We start from the raw sequence: 10,864 nt of genomic DNA, 5'->3' as shown, positions 1-10,864 counted from the left end.
ACCCCTGTTTGGTGTTTGTGGCCCTGCACACATATGGAAAGTGCACAAACATACATGCAGACAAAAAACTCATTGACCTAATATAAAAATCTTTGAAAAAAAGAAAAATACCAAAATTGGACATAACTAGGAATAGAGAGATTTACTACCTAAAGATAAAACATTCAGAATATAGCTGAGCGGTGGTCGTGCACGCCTTAATCCCAGCACTTGGGAGGCAGAGGCAGGTGGATTTCCGTGAGTTTGAGGCCAGCCTGGTCTACAGAGTGAGTTCCAAGACAGGCTCCATAGCTACTGAGAAACCCTGTCTCAAAATTACCCTCCCGCCAAAAAGTTTCAGAATATAATAAAACTCTTAAACTATCCGAGCCTACTAACCCCCTTCAAATACTTCAGACAAAGTGGGCAGAGAGGAGCCACAGCTCCGACACGGTGATGACATTTGTAGCCCTTCAGGTTGACTTTTAATTGTGTACACGTATCTGTGTGGAGGCATGTGTCTGTGTGTGGTGTGTTTGTGTGTGTGCAGGCACCTTCAGAGGCCAGAGCGGGTGTGGGACGCCCTGAAGCTGGACTGTGAGCCCCTCATTGCGGGCCCGAGGAACAGAATTTGGATCCTCTAACAGCAACACGCTCCTAGCCACGGAGCCACCACTGCAGACCCTAATGGAACTCCTCTAAGAAGTAAAATGTATTTAGCAATGATATAGACTAACACTGCTTGGGAGCTCTATCTTGCCACCTGTGGGGGTACATACCTGCCACCCCAAAACTCTGTAGTGGGAGGATCCCAAGTTTAAGGCTAGCCTTGGCTATAGAACTAGATTCTTTCTCAAGAATGGGGGTGGGGAGGCTTACTGGAAAGTTTCCATGGTCTAGGGTGCTTGGCACACATCCCAAAGACTGAAGTTATGAGCCTAGCACCCACGTAAAAGCCAGGCAAGCAAATTTGCACCCCAGCTACAAGATGGGTGGAGACACGAGGATTGCTGGGATTTTACGGTTTCCAGTCTAGCATTAAAAAAGGTAAAAAAATAAATAAGTAAATAAATTCTAAGAAAATAAAAATTACGGCTAAAGAGCACGAGCAAGGAAATCAGGACGGGGAGGGGTGCAACCACACACTGAGACAAGGGGGATGTTCTATCGGGAACTCACCAAGGCCAGCTGGCCTGGGTCTGAAAAAGCATGGGATAAAACCGGACTCGCTGAACACAGCGGACAATGAGGACTACTGAGAACTCAAGAACAATGGCAATGGGTTTTTGATCCTACTGCACGTACTGGCTTTGTGGGAGCCTAGGCAGTTTGGATGCTCACCTTACTAGACCTGGATGAAGGTGGGTGATCCTTGGACTTCCCACAGGGCAGGGAACCCTGATTGCTCTTTGGGCTGATGAGGGAGGGGGACTTGATCGGGGAAGGGGGAGGGAAATGGGAGGCAGTGGCAGGGAAGAGGCAGAAAACTTTAATAAATAAATAAATAAATAAATAAATAAATAAATAAATAAAAATTACGGCCAAATAAAGGAAGGAAGCTGGACCTGGCACTATAAGCCTGTGATTCCAACTACTTATGAGGTTGAGGCAAGAGGATTACAATGCTTGAGACCAGTCTAGGGTACAAGATGAGTTCAAGGCCAGCTTGGTTAATTTAGTTAATTTGGTTCATTTGCTCAATTAATTTAATTAACCCCTCCCTCCACGGACTACCCATGGGGATTGGCAGTCTGCAAGGCCCCTGACCACGCCACCATCCCCAATCCCAAAGGTCCCACTAGAAGAACAGAGAGTCCAGTACTCCACCTGCACACAGAAAACGGCCAGGTGCCACATCTGAAACCCCACAGTTCCCTTGAGGACAGCCTGCTATTTCCAGAGTCCCACAACTGAACAGGCTCAGGCACATTCCCGTCCAGATCTCTGCTGAGAACATGGCCCCACACTCACCAGGTGTTATCATACCTACCACCTTCTACACCTGCCCCCAGTCCATCCTCCCTGGGGACAGGAACACAAGCCAAAGCCAGGGCCCACCTGACTGTTGTCCAGACCCAACCAGAGCCTCAGAAGCAGAACCCTGGGGTTCCATTGGTGGCTAGGGAGATCGTGTCACAATGGGTCGCAGAGGGTGGACTAGGAATGTTGAGGGCCGTATTCTACTCCAGACACACAGGTGGCCATGGTCTCGAGGCCAGAAATGGTTAAGGCAAGTATGCAAACTGCCTGTGAGGAAACCTTGTGCTTCTACACAAACTGTCTTCTATACCAGAAGCACTTCCCCTCCAAATGAAAGCCCACTCCCGGTCAGCTGTCCTTCAAGCCTTCCTGACCCCACCCCTGGAAAGGCCTCCCTCTGTGCTACACTGCTTTTGCCTCAAGGACACAACTCTGTCAGTTTGCTAGACCTGCTCATGTCTGACCCAGCTTCCCAGGAGCCGGGGCCTTCTCTGCTAATGCCAATGGGACTACAGTCTTTATGCTTGTTAGGGGTGGGGAATCTACACAGGCCTAGCAGCCAGCCAGAACTGGGGTGGGGAACAGAGGGCTCGTGGCTTTAGGACACGGCTCAGGATGAGAACTGAGTAAGAAGCAGGAATGACAGCAAAGGACGCTGGGGACCAGACTTGCCAGATGGCTCCTTCACTGCAGGGCACTGGCAAAACTGTCAGAGAACGTCAGGAGGCGGGACTCAGAAGACAACTCAGCAGGCCAGGGGCTCACCACACAAGCATAGAGGACCCGTGTGAAAGCTGAAAGTGGTGGCTTGTAAGCCCAGCCCTACAGAGACAGGAGGGTCCCTGAGGCCGGCTGGACAGCCGGCCTGCTGATTGGCACGTCTCTCATCCCAGTGAAAAATCCTATCTCATATAACAAGGTGGAGGGGTTAGGGAGAATGCTCAGTACTTGGCAAAGTGCTTGTCACACAAACATGAAGACCTGAATTCAGATCTCCAGGAACAATGGAAACTCCGGGCCCATCCCCAGATATATGTATTCCCAGCCCTGTAATGGTAGGAGGCAGGATGGGATGGGGACAGGAGATACATGGTGGGAGGATGGGATGGGGACAGGTAGATCCCTGGAGCTCAGTATATCCAGGTGGTAAGCCTAGGCCACTTGTCTCCAGAGGAGTCCAGGACAGGATTTGACCACCATCATATTGGAGTCAAGAACCTGGCAAAATGGATAGTCATTGGCTCACTAGAGAGCTCTGAGAGCAGCAGGCACTTCAGAAGGAATTGAAGTCTCTTGCTGTCGTGGAAACATGGAGGCAAATGCAACTTAGAGCCTTCTCTGACCTCCCTGACAACCAGGACCCTTGATCCAAGGAAAGAGAGAGTAGAGACTGAGAAGAGGTTTAACCTTTAGTAGCAACCAGGTTTGTGGTAAAGGTCATGGCATCTCCTCCAGGACAATACGGTTGCTGGTAGGCAGCCTGGAGAGGTGATCAGAGGTTGCAACCATTTCTGAAGCAAGGGGAGGACTTCTTGGTTGGGAAATATTGGATGAGAGACATGCAGAGTGAAGAAGAGAAATGACCATTAGTGTAGACAGAAAAGAAGCCCATTAGGAGCTGGGCTGCTAAGAGCCTGTGAAGGCTGGTCACTGGATTCACAGAAAAACCGAATAGCACATGACTATCCTGCAGTCTGGGGTGCAGAGACAGCAGAGGTACCTGGGCTCACTCGCTGCTGTGGCTTTTCTAGTTGGACACAACCAAACAGCACAAGAATTAAAGTGTGAGGTGCTGGTAACAACAACAGGACCGATCTGTCTCCACAGCAGGTGGAGGGACAGCTTCTGCTCTGGTCTGGGAGGTGACAGAGACTGGGAGAAGAGTCAACAGACCACAAGGTCCCAGTGGAACTAAGAAGGTTGCTGTAGAATGTCTGCATTCCTTCCCTCAGGGTCACAGTATGTGGAGGTGAGGCCATGGCCATGATTAGATCATATCGAAATATGATCATCAGGGTGAGACCTCCCCCCCCCCCGACAGAATTAGTGACCTAATAGGAAGAGGGGAAGAGTAACTTTTCTCCACACACACACACACACACACACACACACACACACACCAAGAAAGGCCAATGAGGACCAAGAGAGGTGGCATTCCATTCCCAGAGGTCTAGAAAAGCTCATATAGGCATGCATACAGGCACAGAGAAAGGCTCTTCACCAGAACCTGGCCATGCTGTCGGTGTAGGAGTTCCTTCTATCTTTGTGTTGCTTTCATTGGTTAATAAGGAAACTGCTTTGGGTCCTTGATAGGGCAGAACTTAGGTTGGCAGAGAAGACAGAACCGCTTTCTGGGAGGAAGAAAGCAGAGTGAGGAGAACCGCCATGAAGCCACCAGAGTCAGGCATGCTGGATCTTTCCCAGTAAGCCACAGACATGTGGCAATATTAATAGAAATGGGTTAAATCCAGGTGTGAGAGTTAGCCAATAAGATGTTAGAGCTAATAGGCCAAGCAGTCATTTAATTAATACAGTTTCTGTGTGGTTATTTCGGGGTTAAGCTAGCCAGGCAGCCGGGACAAACAAGCAGGCCTCTCCTTTACAATATGCTGGCACCCTCACCTCAGATCACCTGGCTGCTCCTGTGCACCCCAAGCAGACCAAGTCAGGTGGAAGAACAGAGGAAACCAACCAAAGTGTTAGCATGTCATTAGGGTTTGAGTATGAAATGACCCCAAGGGTTTCATGGGTTGAATACTGGATACTGACCTGGTGGCCCTATTTTAAAAAGCTTGAGAAACCTAGGAGGTGGGTCTTTGTCAGAGAAAGTAGGTCACTAGAGGTAAACCTTCAAAAGCTGTACATGGTCCCTGGGCCATTCCTAACCTTCTACCCTAACCTTCAAGAGGTGGAGAACCCACCCCCCCCCCCCGTTCCCACACCCATGACGTTCAGCTAAAGCACATGGGGTTGAGTGGCCATGGAGGAAGCCTTTTGAAAACATGAGCAGAAATCCTTCTTCCTAGAATGTCATTTTGTCAGGGCTGAAGGACGTCTCAGCAGTGAGGAGGTCTTGCAGCTCTTCCAGAGCTCCCCTGTTCCATTCCATGCTACCTACTTCAGGCAGCTTGCATATGCCTGCCACTCTAGTTCAGGGCACCTAGCGCCCTCTTTCAGCCTCTGCAGGCACCACATTTACGTGGCAGACAGATAAACACACACAAATAAAAAGTAAGTCTTGAACCTGGTCTCTCACGCTGCTTGCAGTTAGAGAGAAGTAACCAAAGCAGAGGCTGTGGTGAGCAGTGTCTGCGAGAGCTCACTCTTCTATTCTCTTTATGAGATTTTGGAAGGAAAGGGTTTTCTCCAAAGGATGACAGTAAGCAGAATACACGGGGTAGCTATGCCCAGAAGAAAAGTTATAGAAGGTGGGCACATGATCTAGAGGTGCAGAAGAGGGACCAGACTCAGTGTGGGGGCTTCGGCAGACGAGTTTAGCAAGTGAGGGGATGTGAGGGCTAAGAAGTATCACTGAGAAAGGGGCCCTTCACCCGGCTCCCCTGCTGTGAGAGCTTTCACAGTGTATGCAGAGGCAGAGGGGACAGAGGCCTTCTGAGAAGGTATGAGGACCTGGGTTGTCTACCAACATTAGCCCACAGTAACAAGGACGCAGTGTCCCACAGTAACAAGGACGCAGTTCCCACAGTAACAAGGACACGGTGATACACAGTAACAAGGAGACAGTGGCCCACAGTAACAAGGACGTGGTGGTCCAAAGTAACAACGACACAGAGGTCCACAGGAACAAGGACATCGTGGACACAGTAACAAACACAGAGACTTGGTGTGACCTTGGGCCTGTTAGCCAATTGCCTACATCTTGTTCTACACTCATTCAAAAATGGAGATAAAATTGATTATGTGTTGTTACCCAATATGATTGGATCGTCTATAACACTTCTAGACTAGTGACTGTCACACAGGAAGCTCCCAGTCCAGGATGGCGATGATGACTGTGAGCTGTGCCTATGGCTCAGAGCTGTTGGGGTTGCACGGCTTTGCAGACACAAATGGCAAGCCACAGACACTTCCAAGTCTGGCATCATTTGCCACCTCCCCTTACTTTATATCCGTTGTAACTGAAGTTTTGGGGAAAGTTTACCACTACATTGTTCAGGAGCAGCACCTAAGACGTGAAGCCCACCCTCCTGCTAGACAGCAAGGAATGAAGGGTTCCAATTCAGCATGGCAGTCATCACCGTCTTTGGGTTTTAACACATACCGTGGGTGGTTCTGTTCAAGGCCCACTGTGGTGCCTACAGAATTCCACTCTCATTTCTTAAAGCACATCCCAACATCTCTCTATATATTCCACTCCCTAAACCATCAATGGCTCTCTTGAGTTTCTAGAAGAGAGCGCCAACTCCTTGGCACTGGCCCTGGGGCCTTTCAAGAGCTGGCTCCTACCTATGCCATCCTGTAGTGAGGAGGCGACCAGACCTGCTTTTCATCCCGCCCAGCTCAGCACGGCTAGCTTACCACCAGAAATAACAACACACAAATTGTATTCATTTAAACACTGCCTGGCCCATTATATCTAGTCTTCTCTTGGCTAATTCTTACATATTTGTTTAAGCCATATCTAGTAATTTGTGTAGTATCACGAGTGGTGGCTTACCGGGAAATATTCTAGCCTACATGCATCTTGGGTCGAAGAATCGTGGTGTCTGACTCACTTCCCTTCTTCCCAGCATTCTGTTCTGTCTACTCCAACCACGTATGTTCTGACCTATCAGGCCGCCAAGCAGTTTCTTTATTAATTAACCAATGAAAGAAGACCCACCTACATCACCATACTCTTATGCCAACATCCCTCACCTGTGCTAGGCATTTCATGCCTCAAGACCCCAAAAAGAGGTTGTTCTTTCGATTTTCCCTCCCTTCCATTCATATGCCTCTAGTTCCTGGACAAATCACATTGCTGTGGCTCATTGATGGTGCATCCATTTCTCTTCATCAGTCCATGTGGACAGGGTTGCCAGACATGTTTTCATTTTACTAGGTATCCAGGGAATGGTGCAAAGGTACATTGAGAACGGGAAACCCTTCCAAGGATACACAATCTATCAGAAAAAAACATGCTCTCTTCATATCACTGTGATTTATGTTTCCATCTGAAAATGAAGCCACTGATTATAGGATAGACAGAAGTTTCTCCCCAGCTGGTCCTATAGCCATTCCAAAGAAATGGTCCCAAAGAAAAATTATAATGTTTGGCCTACTAGCTCATGTTTACTATTAACTATCTCTTACAAGTTAAATTATCTATGTTTAGCCACGTGATTTGGACCTTTTCTCAGTAAGGCATTGTCATCTTGCTTACTCTGCATCTGGCTGGTGATTGTATTTCTGCCTTTTCTCTTCCCAGAACTCTCCTAGTCTGGTAACCCTGTCTATATTTACTACTTGACTACTGGTCAGTCAGAATTTTATTAAACATATATGAGTGACAAATCTTTACTGTGTACAAGAGCATCATCCCACAGCATGGTAAAGTGTCTTCTCAGAGAGAGCCCCTTGGTTTGGTCTACAGAGCCATTCCTTGGATATGGGAGCTCACACTAAGAGTGTACCTCTGGAATAGAGTTTGGGATTACCATGTGGAAGAGTACCCAAATTTCCAAAGGTAGCAAAGGTGAGTTCATTCTCTGGAGAGTCTTAGGTGGGAGGGAGCCTGTGGGGTAGACAGGCTACCCAAGGTCTAGCCTACCCAGCGCAGGCTAGGTTACTGACTAATGATAAAGAGAGGCCTCTGAGCCAGGTGGTGGTGGTGCACACCTTTAATCCTAGAACTCGGGAAGCAGAGACAGGTGGATCTCTAAGTTTGAGGCCAGCCTGGACTACAGAGCAAATTTTAGGACAGCCAGGGCTAAACAGAGAAGCTCTGTCTTGAAAAACAAACAAACAAATAAATAATACAGAGGGAATGAGAGTGAGCTCTGAGTGGTCAATACCACGGTGAAGAAGTTGAACTGGATGTCAAATCTGAAGTATGTAAAGTGGATACCAAACAATTCCAGGACAGCAGACAGACCTAGCTCGTTCTCTGTGGCTGTGAAAAACACCATGAGACAAAATGACTTAGGGGAGTATCAGCTTACAGGTTACAGTCCCTCAGAGGAAAGTCAAGTCAGGAATTCAGGGCAGCACTTGAACCAGAGTGGAACAATGCTGCTACGAGCCAGTTCTCAGGCTCCCAATGGGCCTGGCCAGAATGGGCCAAGCATACGGAGACTATTCTAAGAAACACGGGAAGACCCATGGGTGCATCTATGGTGAGCGAGAGCCAATGCCATGGAGCCTCCAGGGTCGAAGAAGAGCTTCTGGTGGGCACTGTCACTTAACAACACATTCCATTTTCTGCCACCCATGATCCAGCGTTTGGTGGACTCAGAAGTGCAAATTTGCTCTTTTGGGGCTGTGCCTGTTGCTTTCCATATTGTTTAAGTCACTATAGTAACATTTCTGGATGTGGGGTCTAAAGAGTCACCTCTGAACATATATATATATGGTTTTTATCAAGACAGGTTTCTCTGTAGCTTTGGGGCCTGTGCAGGAATTCACTCTGTAGACCAGGCTGGCCTTGAACTCACAAAGATTCACCTGCCTCTGCCTCCAAGTACCTGTGCCACCACCCACTAGCAACCTCTACATTTTTAATGAAATTTTTAACTGGAAAAAATTTTATATGACATATATTGATCATGTTTTGTTTCTAAATTCCTCGCATATCCTTCCCACTTCATTACCTATCCTGTTTCATGCTCTTTTTCTCTTCCAAAAAACAAAACAAAAAATCCCAAGAATGAAAAGCAAGGAACACACACATTAAAAAAAGGAGCAGCTGAGGAGAGGGCTTAGTGCATAAGAGCATTGGCTGCTCTTCCAGAGGTCCTGAGTTCAATTCCCAGCAACCACGTGGTGGCTCACAACCATCTGTAATGAGATCTGGCGCCCTCCTCTGGTGTGAGGGCATACATGGAGGCAGAATGTTGTATATATACTAAATAATAACTAAATAAATACCCACAAAAACAAAAATAACAGCAAGCAAAAGACTAATAAGAAAAAGGAAATGTGAGAACACAGAAAACTGAAACAAAAAGCCCACAAAACTCCTTCCCAGTTCCCTTGTGCTGGCCAGCTGCTCCTGGGCATGGGACCTGCCCTGAAGTGCAGTTGATAGACACAGTGACAGTCCATTAGAGAAAAGCCATGTCCCCTTTGCCAGCAGGAAATCTCCTGCAGCTAGTGTCTTCCTTAGAGAGCTAATTGGTTAGGGGAGGAAGCTTGTGTCCTTCCTCTTCTGACCCTATGTAAGTCTCAGGCTTGCTCCACAGTCTGAGCTCACGTGAGCATCTCTCCTATTGTGTCTGAAAGGCGTGGATTCCTTGAAAACATCTGTACCCTCTGGCTCTTATAATAATTCCACCTCCTTTCAGAAAACTCTAGGCTGTGTCAAGCTGACTGACTAGGAGGGTCGCTTTTCCTTTGCTGGGATGAAATGTCATGAAGGAAGAAGCTCAAGGGACACAGGGTTTATTTGAGCTCAGAGTTTTAGAGTTTGAGGTCACAGTTTATCAGGGTGGTGACCTTGCAGATATTACAGCCACAGTCAAGAAGCAGAAAGGGACAAATACACACTGGCTGCTTCTCCGCTAAACTTTTTGCATGCAGTTCAGGACCCAGCACAAGGAATGGGTACCACATACAGCAGGGAGAGTTCCCACGGCAATGCACCTGATCGAGATCCTCTCCTGCAGACATGATCCCCAGCTGATTCTAGATTGTGTCAAGTTGACAATTAACACAAAATGTCCCAAGGACTTTTTCTTGGGGTGGTGGAGGTCAGAGGTCAGCTTCCCTGAAGCTCTTAGAGGACATCTCTCAGGATAAAGCCCATGGTGGGTGACCTTTAACGCCATACTTATTTGGAATACCGAGGGGGAAGAAGTGAGACTGGCCTAAGCGATGAGGGACATTCTTGGTAATCCCTCACATTCCGTCCAGACATTGATCGGTTCCGACCTCGGCCTGGCATTGAGCTGCTGGCTGGACTAGAGGTTATGATTGATACCCTTGTTCTTGCTCTGAAATACAGAGAGATTGCCCACACTACACACACTCCATCCAGAGAATTATTTGCTGTCCCTGAGGATTTAGCCAAAGATCCTGAAAAACTTTGGTTGCCTATCTAACCACCACCCCATACCTGTCTAGGCTGCATCTTCTGGGTTGTCGTGACAACTTTGACCTAACCATCTCAACAACAACATGGTATTTTATTGGATGAATCACAACTTAACTCCTCCTATACAAGCGGCTATTTTTAGCTCCTGAGGGCTGGCCTTCGAAAAGGACAGATTCTCCCCACAAGCCAGACTAGGCCTAGAATTTAAGACTTTGAATCCATGTCCCTCAACCCAGGCAGTAAAGTCCAGTCCACAATGTTCTGGGGAACCTGGCCCTCAGGGATCTGGACTGGGTTCTTCCCCATTGCTGGGATCCTTCAAGTCGGGGTCGAAGAACCCTCTTGCTTCTGATTTTAGCAGCAGGGCTTTGAGAATGGTATTCTTTGCCACTTCGTCGACCACGTTGCTGGGTTCTTCTAAGTCTGTGTCAGAGGACCCGCTTGCTTCTGATTTTAGCTGCAGGGCATTGAGAATGGTATTCTTTACCACATTGTCAACCCAGATGTCAGACATGGACTCCTCAGATAGCATCATTTCAGTGATGTCCTGGCTTTTCCTGTTGGAGTCAATAGACTCTCTGATGATGCTGAGAAAAACCACGAGACATTTTCAATCGTAACCTCTTCTGGGAGGGATGGGCTTTCTCATTCATC

This window comes from Microtus oregoni, unplaced genomic scaffold (genome assembly GCF_018167655.1).
Source record: "Microtus oregoni isolate MIOR12 unplaced genomic scaffold, Mior012 000028F_ref0000031, whole genome shotgun sequence".
NCBI classification, from domain to species: Eukaryota; Metazoa; Chordata; class Mammalia; order Rodentia; family Cricetidae; genus Microtus; species Microtus oregoni.
Note: the sequence above shows the minus strand (reverse complement) of the source record.